At 45.2% G+C, this 20,569-nt stretch overlaps 1 protein-coding gene across 3 annotated transcripts in view; it reads right to left on the bottom strand.

The window, feature by feature from the left end:
• The window catches only part of tyn (trynity), a 39,689-nt gene extending 20,374 nt beyond the window's left edge, over positions 1-19,315 (bottom strand). For 2 of the 3 annotated variants that reach the window (XM_011634501.3, XM_011634502.3), the window contains exon 1: positions 19,030-19,314. The gene's annotated coding sequence lies outside the window, so the exon portion shown is untranslated. Of the gene's footprint in view, positions 1-19,029 lie in introns of all 3 variants that reach the window. The other variant, XM_089072160.1, reaches the window with a different exon arrangement.
• Positions 19,316-20,569: the final 1,254 nt, after the last annotated feature.

The following is a 20,569-nucleotide window of genomic DNA, read 5'->3' as shown; positions in this document are numbered from 1 at the left end:
TAAGTAATAAATTATCCGAGGATTACGCGATGAATCTAATTATGAGCGGTGCAATTGCGATTGCGATTTACGTTGGACGTCCAAGCCGGACGTTCGACCCGCGTGTACGTAATTTGCATGTTAATGGAACGAATAATAATCACCGCGTGCTCGAAGCGGGCGCACCGATACCGCGATGTCTTACTCGCTCACGGGAACTAATGTAGCTCGCAATTACGCGGGCTCGATTTAGAAAAGCGACGCATCGCGAGAAGAATTACGCCTACGATTTATCGATTTGGACATGGAATGCGTTCGTGTAACAAAGCGTCTCGCGGATAGTTCACGGTCGTTTAAAATGCGGGTCAGTGTCGTGGCGGGTGGAGAGACTTTCACTATGCTTACGCGAGTTGGAGGCAATCTTGATTATCCCGCTTACGTAACGCAATGGCCGCGGGAACAATAGCGTTCGTGTTTCAGTACGCGAATCCCCCATCGGAGTTGCCACGTAAGACGACTCGAGTCTTCCGCGCGCCGCGAACGGACTTGACGGACGAGACTTCGACCTTCAGCGTACGTTGGCTCGTCCCCGAAGAGGGGAAACGAACCGGCGGAATCGGAAAAGAAATAGCGCGGCGGGTGTAATCGTGACGTCGCGATTATGCGAGAGCCGCCCGCGGTGAGCGAAACGAACCCTCCGTCGTGTCCCGCTCGGCCGCGGCGCGTAATGAGAAATGATCACGAGTTAATGAGTTACTCGAGTTGACGAACACGCGCGCGCACCCGCGCGGGGCCAGTTATCGGGTCGGCGTGGCGCACGCATGCACGCAACGAAATCAAGTGTTCGCAACCGTCGAGGGCGCGAATGCAGATGCGGCGACGGGCGGCGAGTATCGTTCCGGGAAGATGAGTAGCGTCTGCGTGCGGACAGGAGAATCCACCGCGGTGGTCGTGGCCGTTCGAAACGCACGCAGGACGTGAACGACCTTGGGACCTCACCGAGTCCTGTGCTGCCATCCGCGACCGGTTTTAGGCTGATTCGCCGCTGGTACCCGGTAGCACGGGCGAAAGTGATGCGGGCCGGCGTTTTTACGGACGTCCCCGTAACGAGGCCGGAGGTCAGCGATTACTCGCGAGGTAATTAGACATACACGAGCCCTTTTGCGCGCTTCCCTTATTTTAATTCAAATATGCCAGGCGGTTAAGGATGAAGGCAGCAGAAACGTGCGTGTACACGTTCGTTTCGTCCGTCGCGAGTGGACGTGCCGTGCAGTAAAATTGCGTTGTTACGCAACGCGGGGCGTAAGCTCGAGTTTTCTGAATAACATCTCATTTAAGGTAAATACTTTTCCAAGTTTTTCAGGGTGATACGATACTTACATGTTTAGTTAGGAAAAAGAAATTATTATAATTACGCACGTTACGTTTTGTATCGCATCTTCTGTCTGCTGCCGTATCAAAACAACCGGGATGTACAATCAACGAACCCGTAATCAACGCAATTCAATTCGCGGTAAAAAGCACGGCGGGCGTCTTACACGGATGTAACATAAAGATAATGATGTAAAATGAACCCGGGGGGAGAGTCGAGGATTACACGGTCGATCAACACATCGAGGAAACTCCGCGTGAGCAAGTCGGTTATATCATTCAGCCAGAGGCGCTGGATAATACATTGTAGCTTCAAATCAATTTGCCAACCTATGGTGCTGGTGTTCATTTCTTATTTGATTGATTTTGATCTTGAATTTTACGGTCACGGCGTTATCCATCTCTCACGGGCGGAATTGAATCGGCTTAAGTGTATTTGTAATACCCTGTATCACTGGCGGAATTATAATCGAGAAATCGGTGTGTAATACCAGAAATGTCCTTCTTAAATGAATTTTCCGCATAGAAAAGGAAGAGAGAGAGAGAGAGAGAGAGAGAGAGAGAGAGAGAGAGAGAGAGAGAGAGAGAGAGAGAGAGCGAGAGAGAGGGGGGAGGGGGGGGAGAATATTGCACCTGCCTATGCAATTTGCCTTGCCGCCAGCGTGCTATCCTTCAGATCTTGCATTCATTTCGCCGGCCACGTCGTCGCTGCGCCGGATACACTGGCTGCATCAACAAGAGCTGCATACTGTGTAATCAGTCCGCAGGCGCGCTTCCCGAATAGCTGCAACTTGATGCGCGGAGCCGGTGGGTACGGCGAGATTTTGTCAGAAATATCGTTGAGAGAGAAACAGCGGTTTAAATTAATAATTAATTACAAATGCACCTAGAATTCGATCTTGAGGCACTTGAATGAAACTTGTGCAAGTCCATCTCTCTTTGTCTTTCTATCCTCTTTATTATTTTTCGCAAATATAAACGAAAACGAAAAATCAGCCGAGAAAAAGGATGTTGTACCTATTGTAAAATGAATACTTATCCTGCGAGCCGAGGGTTCGCATATATCGGATTATTCGACGCAGGAATTCTCTCGGGCGATTTTCGTAATAACTCCACAAATTCATACTCCGTTCTTTTTTTTTTTTTTTTTTCTTTCTTTCTCCTTTCCCGTCGATGTATCGGAGTTTCTTGATTTCGAATTACGATCGTGCTATATCCCAATTATCCAATTACGTAATTATTGGAATGCTATTCTAATTACCTTAATGGGCAATTCTCTTGTCGGAGCTAATAAGCGCCCTGCGGTAGATTAAAGTAGGCGAGATCCCCGTAGTTTCGTGAGAAAACGGCGCCTGCTACCATCTCTTTGCCCATAGCAACTATGCCGGATGCTCTCTTACGGTATGTATACCTCACACACAGTGTATAAACGTTACACCGTCGGGAGGCGAGGTGTACCGCGAAAAAAGATGGATTAAAAGCGATCCGAGGGCTATACATTTCCCAAGACGGATGCGGCGGCCGGTGTATATACATTCGCAATAGCCATGCAATCAATCCGCGAGATGACTGCGTACTTCTTACCCCGCCCCGCCACGACTACTAACGACATATCTAAGTAACCGCTTTCTTAGCTAGCGGTTCACGGGCGTGAACCGCATTTCATCGAGAGCGATGCTCCTATTTTTCCGCCGCGTGTTGCAACGCTCAGATAATTGGCTTAACGCCACTTGCGTTCTCTATGAATAATTATTTATGAATAATTGCCAGTCACGCGCGAATGGCCTTCGGACATCTCGTGCAGGAGCGATCCCCGCGCTAGCCGCGTCCGTTTCTCAAGGGATTGAATAAAGACCGCACGGAAGATATATAATTATCGGGCCCTTATTTTGCCGGGCCTCGAAACAAGAAGGCCACGAGGCGTCCCAGTGCGAGATCGTAACGGTACGGCGAAGGGCCGAAACGGTCAGTCTAAGTCAGCTCTCTTTCTCTCTCTCTCTCTCTCTCTCTTATGACGGCTGGGTGTTCACGGGACAATTAATCAACAACTTCGAGTGCGGTTACGCAACCGTGAGTTTTTGAACATCATATTTCGCCTCAACTCACGGAGCGAAGGTACCGTTACGCAAGAGATGGTCACGAAAAGGAGGAGGAAAAACGGTAGGCCAGCTCGCGAGAGAGCGAACCTCTTTCTCCTGCGGACCGTATTTTTTTTTTTTTCTTTCTTCACTTAGTTCTCCTTTCTCTCTTCGTCCTCCTCCTCCATCCTTTTCCTCCTCCTACGCTTTATCCGCCCACTCGGTGGTTACGGCGAACGGTTCATCGCGACAAGACTTCTCACAGTCACAACTTTCTGTGGCTTTCGGCGTCGAAAAAATTTCAATTCCGGAACCGTCCGTCGCCCGGTTACAGGCTTCGTGACTGCGACTTGCGGCGCGAAATGTCCCTTTTTTCGTCCCGTGTAGCGAATCGTCAAATTATACTGAATCACATTCCCGAGGCGGAAACTCCACGAGGCGCGTTGCGTCCTATTACTAAATCGCCGCGACACTCATTTTTTGCGAGAATTAGCGATGACGTATGATGTCCGGTCTGCGGCATATTTTTAACGCGCGAACCAGCACGTTGACCCAGAAAATGACGTACATGAAGAATCGTTTCGTTGTCGATGTATCAACATTTAACGTACCATTTAATACTAATCATTTCAATATTTTGTAAACGACAAACGTCAAGGATCATCTTTCGTCGATGCTTTGTCGCGAGTGTCATCGTTTGCCTTTTTAATCGAATACGAAGAATTTCACACATTTTACAATTTATCGTTTGGACTGGAAAATGAAGGTGATTTATTTCTTTTCCAATTTTTTTTTTAAATAAAATAAAAGAAATTAAATTACTCATATACGATATTTTTTTAAGCTTTACTTTTATGACTTAAAAAAAAAAAATCATAAAAAAAAAATAAATAATCATCCTCATTTTATTCTAAAGGATAAACCGTGGGAATTTGTTAAATTATTCGTATACGATATTTAAAAAAAAAAAATCGTAAAAGAAATAAATTATCGTTTTCATTTTATTCCAAGCGATAAACCGTGAAATGTGTTAAACGTATTAAGATTAAAAAAGAAAATTCGTGCGAACATCAATCACGGAAACATACGATGATACGCCGTCAAAGCGTCGGCGAAAGATGATCGTTGACGCTTGTCAATCTCGATGCACAGCATCTGAATGCGAAATAACCCGGCAATTAATGAATCATTCCGCGTTGAGGATTCTGGTGCTGGACTGACGTGCCGTCACGCGCAAGTATATCGTGACTCGTGAAGGTAGCTATTACGTCGCTATGCTTATTTAATCGCAGACGTGCTTGGTGGCTAAGAGCAGACGTTGATACGACGGACGATCAGCCAGGATCGCTCCGCCTTTCCTCTCAATCAATCCTTTTCCGAGAGGTTTGCGTGTGTACGTGCCATGCGCCAAATCGATTTTTGCACACACAAATCGAATTATTATATTAGGAAACACGACAAATAACCATCGTGAGAAGTAAAGAACAGACATACAGGTGGATCCTTTAGTTTCCAGTTTTTATATAAAAAAATCCTTCCTGTCCGACTTGTGAACAAAAGAAGAAATGAGAACGCGGAGAATTGAGAGTACATGCTTTCTGTTCGGATTTAACGGGATTAAATAATTTTTCTGCGGAGCCATCACATACACAGCTTACTTACAGCATTTACGGTCGTTTCGTGCGCCGCGCTATCGGCGCTTTTATGGTCAACGCTTGTTATGGAATTCATGCGTGAACTCGATAACATGCGATGGTAGAATGCAACGAATGTAACTACCGAGGAAGTCCTTGTCGGTTTGAAATTATCATTATCTCGAGTGCAATTGAAGAGTAGAGTTGCAACAGTTGATTCGTCCTTCCTGAGAAATTGAGAGAAATTCAATGTTGGAGATGAAGAAATAATATTTCTTATATTTTCTATACCATCTTGATGCGATCTTTCACGCCCTTTGTCTCTTGTAAAACGTAAAAGCGGTACTTCTTCATTATTTTTATTCTAAATTATAAAATAATTTTATATTATTTATATGACCGATTAGTCGGGATTACAGACGCTACATTACAGCCGCTTCGAATAATATTCATGACGTTGAATACTTAAGTAATCTTCGAGTGTATACTTAAGTAATACTCGAAGTAGCAATTAACTTCATGCAGCTGCGAGAAGTTGCCATGCATTAAATTGTGATTTAATTATAATTCGCATGTTTTTTCAGTTTTGCGGAATTTAGTCGGGAAAAAAATAATCGCGCTATTAAAACACGTGTCTACGAGCGACATGTAGAAATAATTTACCGAAACAAAACGCATGAGAAAGATATTTTCGAAACACGCAACGGCTATGTTCTACAAATTCAATCGTCCTTAAATTATACCCTTCGATGTCGGGGGTCCATCGTTCCTCGTAGCTAATGAAAATAAGAATTACAAGTAATGAGGGAGAGAAGATAAAGAGGCTGAAGCCGACGGACGGACGGCAACACAAGCAACGGGCGAAAAAAAAGAAATTGAAAAATGCCTAAACCTTCGAGAGGCCCGCGGCGAGGAAGGAAGGGTTCTGAATATGCCGACCAAATAATAAGACGATAAATCACAGAAAAGAAATCCCGCGAATTTTTAAAGACATTTTATCGCAACGTAGATTATAGCGATACAATTATGAAGGTAGGGTGATAGTCGGGATATAGAATATGCTCAGTTAGGATTTAGAATATGCGGTTTAACAATCACGCGCTTATTGAAATCATTATCACTGATATGTAGTGGCCAGAGAAACAATGAAAATCCTGAAAGTGCGATTCTCAGAAAACCTTAACCGCTAGCCATTATCGTTGTCGGGGCGTCGTCGTCGTCGTCGTTAAAGTCACGTTAAACTTAGCACCGATTGTTCGCTTTCCGCAGTTACGACTTACAGTTACCTACATACACATTGTGCGGAATCCAGATCGCCGATTCTCACCAGGCCCGCCCGCTGCGTTAAATCTCAGTGTAAAACTCATCGCGGAAATGACGGTAACGGTCTCGCACGTAAACGTAAATTACGAAATGCTCCTGGCATTGACCGTGATATCAATTCCGAGCAATCTATATTTTCCCGTATCTGCATCGGTGTATTCATTAACGATTTTTTTTTTTCACAATATTTCATTACATAATGACATTGTCATATTTAATATGGAATTGCTAATTAGTTCGATGAACTTTAAAGAAGGAAATTTCTAAAATAACATGAAGATTATGGAACGGCACTAATCGGCAGACAGGATCTTAGCGTCGAATAATTTTTCCTTTGTCTTCTTGAATATACAATAAATTCAAGGCAGATGCTTTATATCGCGAATCACGTGTCGTTAAATTACATCAAACGTAGCTCGCAACGTAGCTCAAAGCGATACCTGGAATTTTTTTTCTCCAGAATATAATCACACGTGTTACGTTTCACAAAGAGAAAGAAGTAATCTTCTGTGTACTTCATTAATATTTTTCTGATGAAGAAATAACTTCTGTGTGCTTCATTAATATTTTTCTTATAAAGCCCGTGTAGAGCGTAATTGTGATTCGGCATTTTTGCCAAATAAAAAATCGAAAGACGCGCGCGCGCGCGCCTAAACTATAAACAAACGCCTTAATGAGACTCGGCGAAACCGGTTAATTAATTTTTAATAGTCGTTGGCGTTGCATCGCGGAAACAGAGTGCGCTCTCACTCGCGTGTGCACGATCACTCGGCCGGCGCTCACGCGTAACGCAAGATCACGCATGTTTAACTCGTATCTACCTCATACCGGCAATTTCGCGTCGGATTATCACATATATCGACTGGAAAAACTTGAGAGATGCCGCGCCCATATTATTTATATTTTCACGTTCCATCGCTCTGGAATTCAGACCAGGAAGCTGTTTTCGCGAAACGTCCCGGGAAGTCGGTAACGCCTCGAGTGAATCGCCGTTAAAGTGGAGACTTGGCTAAACCTGGTCGCCCGCTCGTTGCTGCAAAACGACCGAGGATGTTTTCCAACATCCTCGGCATCGTCGAACGTCATCGACCGGTCGTATCACTAGAATTCAATCGTCACCGTTCGATCACCGATTTGCTCGTTGATATCCCTTTAATCTTCCCGTTCGCCTGAACAATCCGCGATTTGAATTAATTGCCTAATGATGCCGTTCGTGCACGATGTAAACAGCCGTGATCTAGAGCGTAGTACATGAATAAGTGGAATAAGTCGCGTGTGTTGTCGTCAGATATCATTCTTTTAAATCGTTACATCCTTTCAGATCCATAACTGGTCGCGATGATTGCGAGATTATGAATGATTAATCGCTCTGGTTTTCGCATTGCCGATAAGAACGATCTATGTAGCTTATTTATTAACTGTTATCCCATTTTAAATTTGTTCATCAATTCGAAATCAAACGGTGATAATGTCGTCAATTAGCTCTTTTGCAGAGTTCCGTTTCAGCGGGAAATCTCTCTCTTTCTCTCTCTCTCTCTCTCAACTTGTAGCGATATCTATTGATTCTTTTAAAGGGGCATGAAGAACAAGGTCGTTTGAACTGAAGACGGCTGAAATCACTATGTGAAGCAGGAAGCGCCGAGGCCGTGCAAAACGTATCTCACGAAGGATAATCGATGCGAACCGCGTTTCACCGCGTTTCGAGAATCCATAGGGGTTCGAGGAAGCGATAAAAGCTCAACGAGTCATTTTCGTGCTCGTTACACGATGCGCCGCGAGCCGTCATTAAACGGACCTCCTCGCTCGCATTTAGAAGTGATAAAATCCGTGTACGAATATCAGAATCGCGAATTACTGCAATCTCACGTCTATTCGATACGTTTCACAGATCATCTAAGTTTCTGATCATGAAAATTCCGTGTCTCCTGATTATGGCGGTTACGGCATCTCTCTCTCTCTCTCTCTCTCTCTCTCTCTCTCTCTCTCTCTCTCTCTCTCTCTCTCTCTCTGTCTCCCTTCGTCTGTCCACCGCGGGTTTTGACGTTTCGCAATCTCGCATTAAATTGGCGTCCAACTGTGATGATATCATTCCGAATAAGAACTACCGACTCGCGTGCGACTACGAGAGATGGGCCCTCATCCTGTTCTCCGGAGTCCGACAGCTGGAATAACGAGACGGACGTTACGACTAAAATCGTGACTAGCGGTTTTTGCTCCTTTGACGAGGAAACTAAAATGAACATCCGCCGTCGTATCGATGATGATGCTAATTGGATTGAATTGAACCGAGCGGTTTTTTCATTCTCGGGATGAATTCCCGTCCAGGAAGCGCTCCGTCGCTTCAAAAAAAAAAAAAAAAAAAAAAAAAAAAAAAAAAAAAAAAAAAAAAAAAACTGTGTCAATTCGATTGAACTCGCGAGGTGTTTCTTGCGTGCAAATAAGTATCCACGGGCTTAATCCTTGAATTTTTTTATCGGCGATGGAATGAGCAATTTAATTGAAAGTGACGGGATGCAGCCGGCACGATCGTGAGGCACGACCCGCGAAATCTCATTTGTCAGCTGTCCATTATAACGCGCCCGAGCGACGCGGAATTACATTAATTCCCGCGGAAATGAACGGGGATTGCCGTAGTGACCGTAACGGTCTTCTCACATAGGGACTTAACATCCCGAGGTTTTTTAATTCGTTCGATACGCATTAAGAGCAAATACGGGATTAAGAGCGAACGGTTATCGTTTCGTAATGGACGTGTGTTTCGATCGGGGGGCTGAAACCCGTCCGGGACTCGCTCGTTAGACGCGACGTCCCGTTAAATCGCTATTTGCGATACTCGTTATGCTCAGTGTCTACATTTAACAAATCCATCTTAATCCGAGTAACGCACGCTTTCCGCGCGCAAAGAGGCCGAACGGAACGCAACGGCGGAGGCGCGGAGTAGCGCCTCCGATTCGTCCGGAAAGTAAAGCGCGGATCTCGCCGCGGACCGAGAGCCGTGGACCTCCAACGGCGACGACTCACTGGAGAGTGTAACGGTCTTTGGATGCAACAGCGAGAATCGAAGACGAGCGGTTACCGTTGCGCGGTCCACAAACTCGGGAGGGGGGAGGGGGAGGGGGGCCTGGCAGATATCTCCATGCGCCACGTCGCGGCTATCGGAGTCGTCTGCCGCTGTTTGCTTTCCATCGTTTGCCCGTGCTCGTTCCTTTGTCTGTCCGCCTTCGTTACGCGCCGTCGTGACCGCACAGGAACGACTGATGATCTGAATACAGTTCGTACGACTGCTCATCACGGGAAGTACGGTAAAGCTCGGAATAATGGCGGCACGCCGGGTCGTATAACAGAATTTCTATTATAAGAGGCCGTGAGCAATTCGCGATGGATGCTCGTTTATTAATTGGGTTAAGGCGCTACACAGTGGAAATAAAGACATTCTCAATAGAGAGAGCTCGTGAGATAAAAGATCCCGGACGTCTATACGTACAACCATATGGTTTCATTTTTAAACGCGTACGGTGATCTCTTTGTGAATTACAATCCGCAAGGTACTGCACATACATGGCACGCACATGGCACGTTTTCACGACACGTTAAGTCAACATCTCTCTTCTCTTTCTTCTTCTTCTTCTTCTTCTTCTTCATCTTCATTGTCGGGCATAACTCTTTCATTACGCGCGAATATCTGGATTCGACGGGGCGATACGCGCGCCCAGCTCGTAAGTTATGAGAAAGGATCGCGAGGATCCGTCCCCTTCCCCCCCCCCCCCCCCCGAGTGGGGATTCGGGAATATTTCTCTGTTCTTCGGCGACCGTGCGAATATACCGTTGGCCGTGGCACAAATTCCAGGAAAGGGATATTTCTCACTGAGCCTCGGCGGTGTGCAACGTATTATCTCGCATGGCATCGCCCCTACGCTGCGATAATGCTACTTAATGCGGCTATCCTAATGCCGTTAACTCGCACGACGTGTGTCGAAAATGAATGGCAGCGCCCGCTCGAGACGGCACGGCTCTCACATTCTGCCGAAGAATGATTGCGCAAGCTCATCTCGAAGCTCAAAGAGCTCAAATCCGAATTACCGTTTAGCGACTCGCGCCGCGCCGTAATCTGGTCGCGGATCGGCATGAAAATCGCGCTGTTATCTAAGACCACTTCTCCCGTTAGTCCGGTCCCTGTTATCTGGCTAAACGATCATACGAATACCGATTAACACCGTGGGCCGCACTATGATTATCGACGCGGATATCAAGTGGCACAGAGCGCTCATCTCGCAGCGGAGGCCTGATGCAAATCGACGTTTTAAATTAAGCTACCTGCTGCGATCGGAGTTCGGAAATGAAACGGCGATGAGTCGCTATTTAAATAAAATTATAGACGTTATAACGCGAGTGCTCGATAAGACCGAGGCAATTTTCTAATCGCAATTCATTACTCGAACTTCGTTGTGTACACAGATAACACAGATCGCACGCCAGAAATCTTCATGTAAATTTTTATATAACGGGACCAAATAGCCATTCTGATACATCTGAGAAATTTAGTTGTATCATCATTTATTTTACGCGTCACGCTGACGTATTTATCGACGTGTCATAAACATCGTTAGTCTCATTTGCATTCGAGATATTTTTTTCTTTTTCATTAGAATTTATAAATGAATTTAACTTTTGTTGTCTTCTTTCATATGTATTGAACACATATATAATTTTTTAATTCTTATTCTCTTATTGTTCTTAAATTATCTCTGTTAAATCTCGCTTCTTTAAATATCTACATATCATTCGTGTAAATATGTCTTTCGTACAAAGCACTGCGGCTCACTCGTGAATTTTTCTGAAATACCGGTCGCCTCGAGATCGCTCGAATGCCAGCGGTCGGGAGCGGTCAAGGGGTGGATCAAGAGGCTGGGCCGATATTTGCGGTCGATCCGAGACCATTATTTCAACATTCAAGCGCAAACTGTCTTTGTCACACCTCGTGCAAACCTCGGCTATAATCCATTCACAATGTCCAGCTGTTCTCCATCTTCCGCGTTCATTATTCTCAGAAGAGGAATGTCGAGTACGCTGCACGTCCGGCGTCGACGCCGAGATATCAATAAGACGCGGTGGAATTCCTTCGCGGTGGACGAGCTGAAATCGTGACGGCGGTGACGAGGGACGGCGACCAGTTCCGTCGAGCGAACGACTCGATTCAGGATGGAAAAAAGATTCTGTGGTCTCGAGGACCGCTAAGCATAGGCGGACGGATGGACGTGTGGGCAGTCATTCGGTTGGAAACTCCTCAAGAAATTGCTGTCTAACCAGGTCAAAGGCATGTAATATAAATAACGTCGATCGTTGTGCGTGTGTAATATCACCTCGGCAAGCGGATCCACTCCACTTTTCCGGTGCCGTCGAGCCTCGATCGGCTATCTCTCTATGTCGTCTCTCGCCGGCCTGTAATTTAACTCGCATAACGCGACTCGCTCGCGTCCACACGGTTGCCGGAATCGATTATCTCCGACGAGTCGGAGAAAGGCAAACATATCGCGAATCATTCTAGATATCGGGATTCGCGTAGCTCGCGCTAATAATAATTTGTAGCCGCCACGTCGCAGCTGTCGGCGCGGATTAGTTCAATACGTTTCCCGGATACGTCGAGTGTACCCCGTTTATTTCCTGAATGACGTCGCTCGTGGGCACAGCGCGACGACAATCGTCTCCCGTTCGTCGCTTCCTCTATTCGCAACTCTCGAAAGTCAATCGACCCGAACCGACTGTTTGGAACAAGAAATTCCTTTCGCGCTGTCGCACGACCGTCGCGTTTCACGCGTCCCGATAATATATCTCCGCCGCGGCATCGATGACCCCCTTTCACGTTACCTCGTGTCTCGTTCCTCCTCGTACCGTTAATCGATCAATTTGCAAAGCGCACGTTTCGATCAGCGCTTCTCAGCGCCTCGACGTCGTGTAGCCAGGCACGTTGCCGGCTTACCAGATTGCACGACTTGATCCCGCGCGGCGTACGGGATACGGGGCCCCCTCTGATTATTACGTGTCCGCCTAATAGCCCCGAGCGAGCGAGGGTTCGATATTGATGACCCACTAGCACGGTTTATTATCCGCTACGAAGCGCAGCGGCGATTAGTTCCTTTAGCGAGTCGACCAAATGACGTTTCCACCGGCCGCGCCATATGCATCTTTCGCGCGCGCGCGCGCGCGCGCGTGTGTGTGTGTGTGTGTGTGTGTGTGTGTTATGCGAGGGAAGTATTTTACAGACTGGCGGAGCGATAGAGCACCGTAATACCGGAGATATGGACAATGGACACGAAGGAGTTTTAAGATACGTAAAGTAATTCGTTTCAGGAATAATAAGAATCCGGCGAAGAAACGGCCGGATGAATTAACTGGATAGATTAGCATTTTTTCGTTTAGCCGGATAGTCAAGATCCTGATGACGACTCGCAAGAAATCGACATTGGCCAAGATTCTAGGCGGATATCTATTTCCGTTTTCCGACGTCGTTCACCATCCGACGTCGAGTTGCGCATTTTGCGCGCGGTATCACGCACGAGAAACAACCGCGCGTCTATTTTTTTATTTTTAAACGAAACAAACGAAAGCAATTAGCATTTCGAGCAGGCGCGAAAGACGCATCGAGGAAGAAACGAGATAAGACGAAATTAGACGCGATCGGAGTTAATTTTACGGTGATACTCGTACGCGCTGCGCGTTGCGTTGCGTGGCGTGGCGTTGCGTCGAGTGCCGGCCAGGAAGTGACTCTGAAACGTGCTAAGCGTTTAATAATGAGCGTCGAACTGTCACCGTTCCCCGAACGAGGTTCGTTCGCCCTTCACGCACCGTACGCACTGTACGCACCTTACACGCGTTCGCGCGTGTACCGGGAGCCTTGACCTGACGGCCGGTGCGCCTCGAATGGAGCGCTCATGTGTCGGCTCGCGATCCGAGATTGCATGCGTCGCATGTTATTGTCAGCGGATGGGAATTCACTTGCGAATTCATTCGCAAGTCCGCCGACCGTTATGCCGTGTTCTTTAGAAAAGACCGGCGAGGCCTGGACCTCGCCGATGCATCATCCCGGACAGGTGACATATTTGCCCCGAGAAAACACGAGCCTAGCGAGTTTAAGCCGATTAATATTAACGGTGCAGGATCGACGATTGTCTCGAGTGATCTCCGAGATTGAATTTTTCGCGTAAAATAGGGATAAAGGAAATGCAAATTGCGGACTCGTGCGTCTATTTCCATACGCCGATTTAGATCGCGATAGGATTATAATCTATGGAATTCCGATGGATGCCCCCTCGCCGACGAGGAAAATCGAGGTCTCGTAAATGTGTCGGGAAAAGTAACACGTACGCTAAGATTATCGCGGTGAATTGAATTTAGTTATCGGTCGATATACTTCTGTCGGAATTACTCATCCGGAAAGGTGTGGCGATTATTTCCATCGTACTTTATTATTCCCGATACGTTTCGCGTGCCACTGTAGGGAGTTAATTTCAAGCTACGTTCAATCTATGTGATACTTCCTGCAGAGCCAGATGGACAAGCACCTGCGTAGGGACGAGTAGTCAACCGTGCACAACCGGGTACAACCTGTTGGAATATCCCGTGGTATCTTCTGGATGCCTCTTTTTACGGTTATTGGTCCCATTCCTCTCTACCTGCTTCGAACACGTAAGAGTGGCCGATCAGAGAAAGCGAGGATCCCTCTCGTCTTTGTCAGCGATCAAAAATACGAAATACACGCTTGCGCGAGCGAATTTCAAAATCCCGCCGCGAATAAAGAAAGCAGCGCGTACCTATAATTTTCTTAATAAGACAGGATATCTCTTCTTCTGAGATGTAACAAGAAGTAAACGGCGATTTCCTTCCGCCGATAAGTCGCAAAGTCGTCTTTTTCGAGCGGGAGGCTGGATTCGCCGCGATCACGCCACAGGTGGAGCACGGCATTGATTTCTTTTCAGGCTCACGGGAGGGGAAAAAAAAAATCATCGCGGATTCGCACGTACGACGTGCCCGGGTATGTGTCGGTCTGTTTGCACGAGAGCGGTGGATGGAGATGGAAGGAGCGTGCGAGCTAAACGGAGTCTTGGTCAGGGCCGTTGGCAGCTCGGGGTCAACGGCCAGGCGGCGCCTGCGAGAGATCCTCCGTCGCTCGAGCGCGAGATAGTGGGGCAGGTCGTGCTTGCAACGACGTCAGGGAAAAAAGGAAAACGAGAGAAGGTAGAGAGGAGAGAATGAAAAACATACTCGCGGGCGCGGACTCGAATGCGCGCCGCGCGCGAAACCGGGTTCTTACGCCCCTTAGATACGATGTTTCAGCAACCCCCCTAATGCAAAATCCTCCTTGACGAGGTAAACGATTTGCGAATAGACTTTAATCACGGCTAAAGCAAAGCCTCCGAGGTTAATCTCACGTGTTACGACTCACGCGACTTAGCTGCATCATAATGACCTCTGCGGCGTTCGCATCCCGATGCGGAGATTTTTACATCATTATTGTCGCATCGCATTTGTATGCATTTCCGTGTATTTCACTTGTAAATGTCACTTTTTTATATATCATTATTTTACATTTTAAAATTAATACGTAACTATAAGCTTTAAAGTAAAGTATTTTAAAAAATGTACAATATCGCGTGCATCTTATTTTATTTCATTTAATTTCTCCCTCCCCCCCCTCTCTCTCTCTCTCTCTCTCTCTCTCTCTCTCTCTTATCGTCATTGACATCTTTAAAAATAACGTTTCCTATTTCACGGACGATATCGCTCCATAAAAATGCCAACTTTGTTAAATGATCTATCTGTCAACTCATCGTAAAAATTAAAAAATTCCATTTGCAAGCATCGTCAAAGTGCGAAAAGAACATTACGTGCTTTCAAGATCAAAGACGTCTCGTCCCTCCTATTTGAGTTCAACGCCGTATGAATCTCGCCGCAAGCGATAAAGCAAAAACCGATCCTGGTTGATGCCGTGATCGAAGCGATGTCGACGACGACAATGACGACGACGACGACGACGACGACGACGACGACGACGACGACGACGACGACGACGACGAAGAAAAGCGAGCCGGTCACGCCGCGGTGATTTTGCACCTGGGGACGAGGGTACTTTGTCCGGGTCCTCCCTTTCCTCGTTTAAATTGTCTATTGTCGCGATCTCGTGCACGCTAATGGGATTTTGATATCGGTTGTTGTCCTACGTGCGGAGGTAGGGCAATTCTGAGAAACCAAGATATCGTACCAATGATCAAGCAGTACATCGTTCAAGCACGCTCTACTAGCGAAGGTCGCTCTCGGTGCAACATCACAGGGAATTACAGGGGATCATTCGGGGCAGTCGGCCAATAAAGCCGAGCGCTATATGACGATCGCGCGCAAATGGGCTTTCCTAAAGACGTTATACGATCGCGGAGCAAATGTAGTAATAACCAGAGGTAAATTGAGGGTATACTAATAAGCGTACGGTAGCGAAAAAATGTGAAAAGAAATGCGAAAGATGATTAAGATGCGAGTCTCAATAAGACGGCTGCGGAATATGAGAGAGCATTTATAAAGCGGCAGTTGCGAATTATTATCCGTTAATAATCAAAAAGCGAATTGGCTCAACTTGATGTACTACTAAAAATAACTTTACGTCCTAGAAAGTAAGATAAAAGTGTGGACGGTGATGAATATTGATTTTTTATATATACATATAATAAACAAAAATAAATTAGCCAATATAACTTAGAAATTTATCTTTTAACATCGTCCATTTTTAAAATTTTGTGTGATATTCTGCACTGAGTAGTAGTCAAGGATCGCTGAATTTTACGGTTGGAGTCGCTAGAGTCTAAATTATATAAGAAAAAACATGCGTTGTAAGAAGAGACTCATTAGTAGATCAGTAATTATCAACATAATACTAGTTTTAAATTAAAATCTTGCCAAGTATTTGGGGATAACCTGGTAGCAAAACGTGAGAAGCGAATATAGTACACGATCAAAATTGCTATGCGTAATGAGATTCGCTGGAAAATGTGTCTAGTAATTTTCATCTCCTCTGAGATTTAATCAAGATCGTGCAAGCTGCGATATATTATGCGTAGATAATTAAAACGCATTTCGTAAATAATTAAAGCACATTTTATAAGTAGCTGCAGCTACGTAGAACTACGTAATGAAAGTAGATTTATAATTATATATTGCTTAAGTTCACACGTGGGCTCTATTGTATATAATATTAATAGATTATTTTAATAAAATTGTTTTTTTTTATTAAATATATTATTATATATATTTATTACAAGTCTATTATATAACTATATAAAAAGAATGGACACAAATGAGGTTTGTTAAGTTTCCTATTAACTAAAGCTATTAATTAAAGTTTAAGCAACATAAAATTTTGTATAGGGTCTTCTTTTACACGGAATAACGAAACGGTGCGGAACGGACAAAATTTTGATATCTTCGTCACGTTGCTCACACATGTGTAATAAAACATCTGCATTATTCATCAAGTCTCCATCGTACGTGTGTAATTCCTGAACGAAACGAATATTATAAGTACTTTGAAAATAGTAAACGTTATACCTATGTATTGCATACAAATTGTATTCACGGTCTCGCATTTTTTGTCAAAATTAAATAGAAAAAATTAAATTAATGTGAGAAATATCATCTTATGCTTAAAAAAATCGCACTCGTTAAAAATTATTAGAGATGAAGGCACTAAAAACCTGTGCTACTTCGGGAAACAAATGATTCATAAATTTCGCGGAAGAGTCTTTGTAGTGCGGAGAGTATCGGAAGACGTTACGCTTCCCTGGCGTTGAACTCTCCGTATTGAGAACTACGCTCATCGCTGAAAGTACAGCTGGCGATGAGATTCTCGCGGCACAATTGCTCAGCAAATAAATAATCGCGGAGAATTCGAACAGATTTTAATTTAACTGTTATATCTATACAACATCTGGATAGAAGAATAATTTATTTATATATTTTATATATTTATATATTTATATATTTATATATTTTTATTGTCTCGATCGTCTCGAGTTTTGAAAATTTTTGGCATTGAACGTTGTAGCGTACCTTTTAACGTTTAATTTTATACTCTGCTGAGCAAATGTAATTGATTACTGATTCCACAAACGAGTATTCGGTATTTCCTGACTCATAGGTCGATGGACTGGCGATGCATGAGTACCAGCATGAATTCGGGACACGTGGAAAGAATACACGAAATTAAACACATCTTATCTTGAGTGTGCTCGTTTTAAAAACGATGGTATTTCTGGCTAAACAATGCGCGTTTTATAAACAGACTTTGTATAGCTTCCTTTAAGTTATAAACTTGAAAAATCATTGAAAAATATTGAATAAATCGCGAATGAAGACTAGAAGTAATTGTACTGCGACATCGAAGTCACTTGTAGACGTCTATTTTCTTGCGTTCAACTAAGAATAATCTCTTCGGCCTTGAAGGGCTATTCCATTCCGCGGCATCGAGCTCTCTCCCATTCGTTACGCGAGTGCAGAGTTAATCCATGAACGTGAGGCAAATCAACGCCCGTGAACGAGACCGAGAATCGAGCAGTGCGTATGCATCACACACCGGTTAAGAGAAATGAGTTTCGTTTTCGCGCTCTCAGCTACAGCCTCCGCACACTCGTCTCGCATTTTAAAGAAACCGTACCCGCGTACGTAGCCGTTGCTATGTAACAATACCCCTTTGAAGCGCTGTGGTCACGTCACATACAACCACACGTTGTAGTAGGCATCCATATGGGATACTAACTACTAAAAATTAACAGTATCTTTTTTTTTCCTAAAATACACCTGTAAAAACGAGGAACGCGGCGGCGCGTTGTTGAATATTAAAAGAGATTTCAACATTGCGTTATTATTGAGATATACGAGCCCCGCGATGGGGTGCATCTCGGTGGAGGTTCAAATACAAGAGAATTAATTATCTCATCCTTGAGAGACACGAGATCTCCTCTCGGGGAGGGGGGGCGTAGTTCGTGCGCTTTTGTAACGTCCGCGTGCTATTACCGAGCGATTGCTCAACAGCTACGGCCCTGACTTTGAACCGAACTCTCATCGTGGGAATGGCGGTCGCCAGAGAGGTGCCGGCGATCGACGAGAAACTTATATTTTACATAGATGAGATTTGTATTACCGTCGTTATTACCCATAGCAAATTTACTTTTGATAAATTTAGAAAGAGTAAATCCTATTCCCGTGAACGCAAGTTATACGTATCGTATAACGTATACGTTTCCATCTTTCTTCGGAGCACTGGGAATGAGATCCTCACTGTTACGGGATATATCAGTGCGCCGCATCGCGCAATTCGAGGTCGATCGGCTCAACGAACGTTCACCTAAGGCACCGCCGAGGAGGACCTTCGCCGTGAACTTCTGCACGTTCTCCGCGCGCAATCACTCCTCGATATCTCGCAGGATCGAGATCCGCAGAATCGTTAAGCGATCTTCTCTAGCCACAGGCGTCTCGCACTCAACGAACCCGTTTGGTCGTTGACACTTTTTATCATCACGTCGAGGTACCCCGTCGGCTGTGCCTTCCGTAAGAAACAGATGCGACACTTTTCGCACTAGCGTTAGCACCAGAATCGCACGTACCTTAGCCGACTATCCACTGATCCTGAGTCTCTAGATTTCACCCCGGTCTCTAATCACTCGATAGTTCTAAATCACTGATGTCGTTTTTTTTTTCCTTTCTCAAAAACTTGTTCGAGCCCGAAAAGTCTCTGCCTCTCGAGCGAGAGTGGCGGAGATCGACCGGCGTAATCGATGGTGATTTCTCCGCCAGGATTTTTCGACACCGGGCCGATCATACGCGACTCGAACACCCGACGTTCCGATCGCTTTCTCGACGTGAGAAAAAAAAAAAGACGCTCCTGTTGGCTGGACTGTCGGCACGGCTCTGTCTTCGAGGCAACGCATCCGCCTGACTTTATAAACCGAGCGGGTCGAGTGGTGGTCGCAACTGCTTGCCGGTTATAACTGGAGAACGATTGGAGAACGCCGCTTAAAGGCGTTCGTGGATTGGCCTGTAGATCTAGCGGTACTGAGGCTCCATCCTGGGGGATCGACTGCCTCCGCGGAGCCGCGATGTTTCCATGCGTCTCTCTTCCTGCGGCCCGGCTAGTTACCCGATGTAATTAGGGAACAGTGACATTTTACCGTTTTTCCCTCTCTTTCTGTTCTGCTCCGCGTCTGAAACCTCCTCGTGATCGCGCTATCGGTCGGCCGATACGCGAAAAAAGAAAAATCTCACCGCGTCATTGCACGTCAGACACGGATAATAATAGTAGAAGTGTGACACGAACAAGAAATCGATTTTAAATTATACCGCACACGCGAGCGCCTTGATATTTTTTATAGTAATAATGGAAAATAAAATAAATTAATAAATTAATGAATTTTAATCTGAGAATTATTATCCTCTTTTATTCCTGTTTTGCATTTAATTAGAGGGAGGTGAAGATTGCGGTTGAAACGTTCGTTGCATCGCAACGACTATAAGCCACGAGGGACAATTTTCAAAAAAACTGAATGACACCTGTGAATGACATATCGATCAGCTATATGGCATAATCGTGCCTAATAATATTTTATTGTTCGTCTACGCAACGTTTAACGTGACGAGTAACCTACACCGTACATTAATTCTGATCGCGGCATGTATCGTACGAGAAATAATTCGCATTAATGTAAACCCGACACTAAATAAACGTAAACGTGCCCGATAGGCCACCATCGGCGCCGCAAACGTATAATTTCAGGCTAAGAGCTAAAAGAGCGACGCAGAGTTCACGACAGCGCGGAGTGCAACCAACAATTTTTGCGAGGCGTCACGAGAGAGGAGATACCTCGTAACTTCGGCATCTATGCGGCACCGTAAATATAATGGCGGTCGCGGACCGTCAGCCGTGAAACTGTTATCCACGAACTTGAGCGGCGCGAAGAAGTCGATAGGATCTGACACGATGGAATGTTAGCAATCGACCGAAATAACACAATCCTTTCTCTTCGAAACCATGTAATCTTTGTCAATAAACTTGAAGTTGTACGGCTATGGCCTATCAAAAAATTATACAATTTAAAAAAAAAAAATAGTATTTATCTCCAGTCTTACAAAAAAACAGTCTCTTTCCTC

Source organism: Pogonomyrmex barbatus, unplaced genomic scaffold (assembly GCF_055798465.1).
Source record: "Pogonomyrmex barbatus isolate J1 unplaced genomic scaffold, ASM5579846v1 scaffold13, whole genome shotgun sequence".
NCBI classification, from domain to species: Eukaryota; Metazoa; Arthropoda; class Insecta; order Hymenoptera; family Formicidae; genus Pogonomyrmex; species Pogonomyrmex barbatus.
Note: the sequence above shows the minus strand (reverse complement) of the source record. Positions and strands in the feature narration are given on the sequence as shown.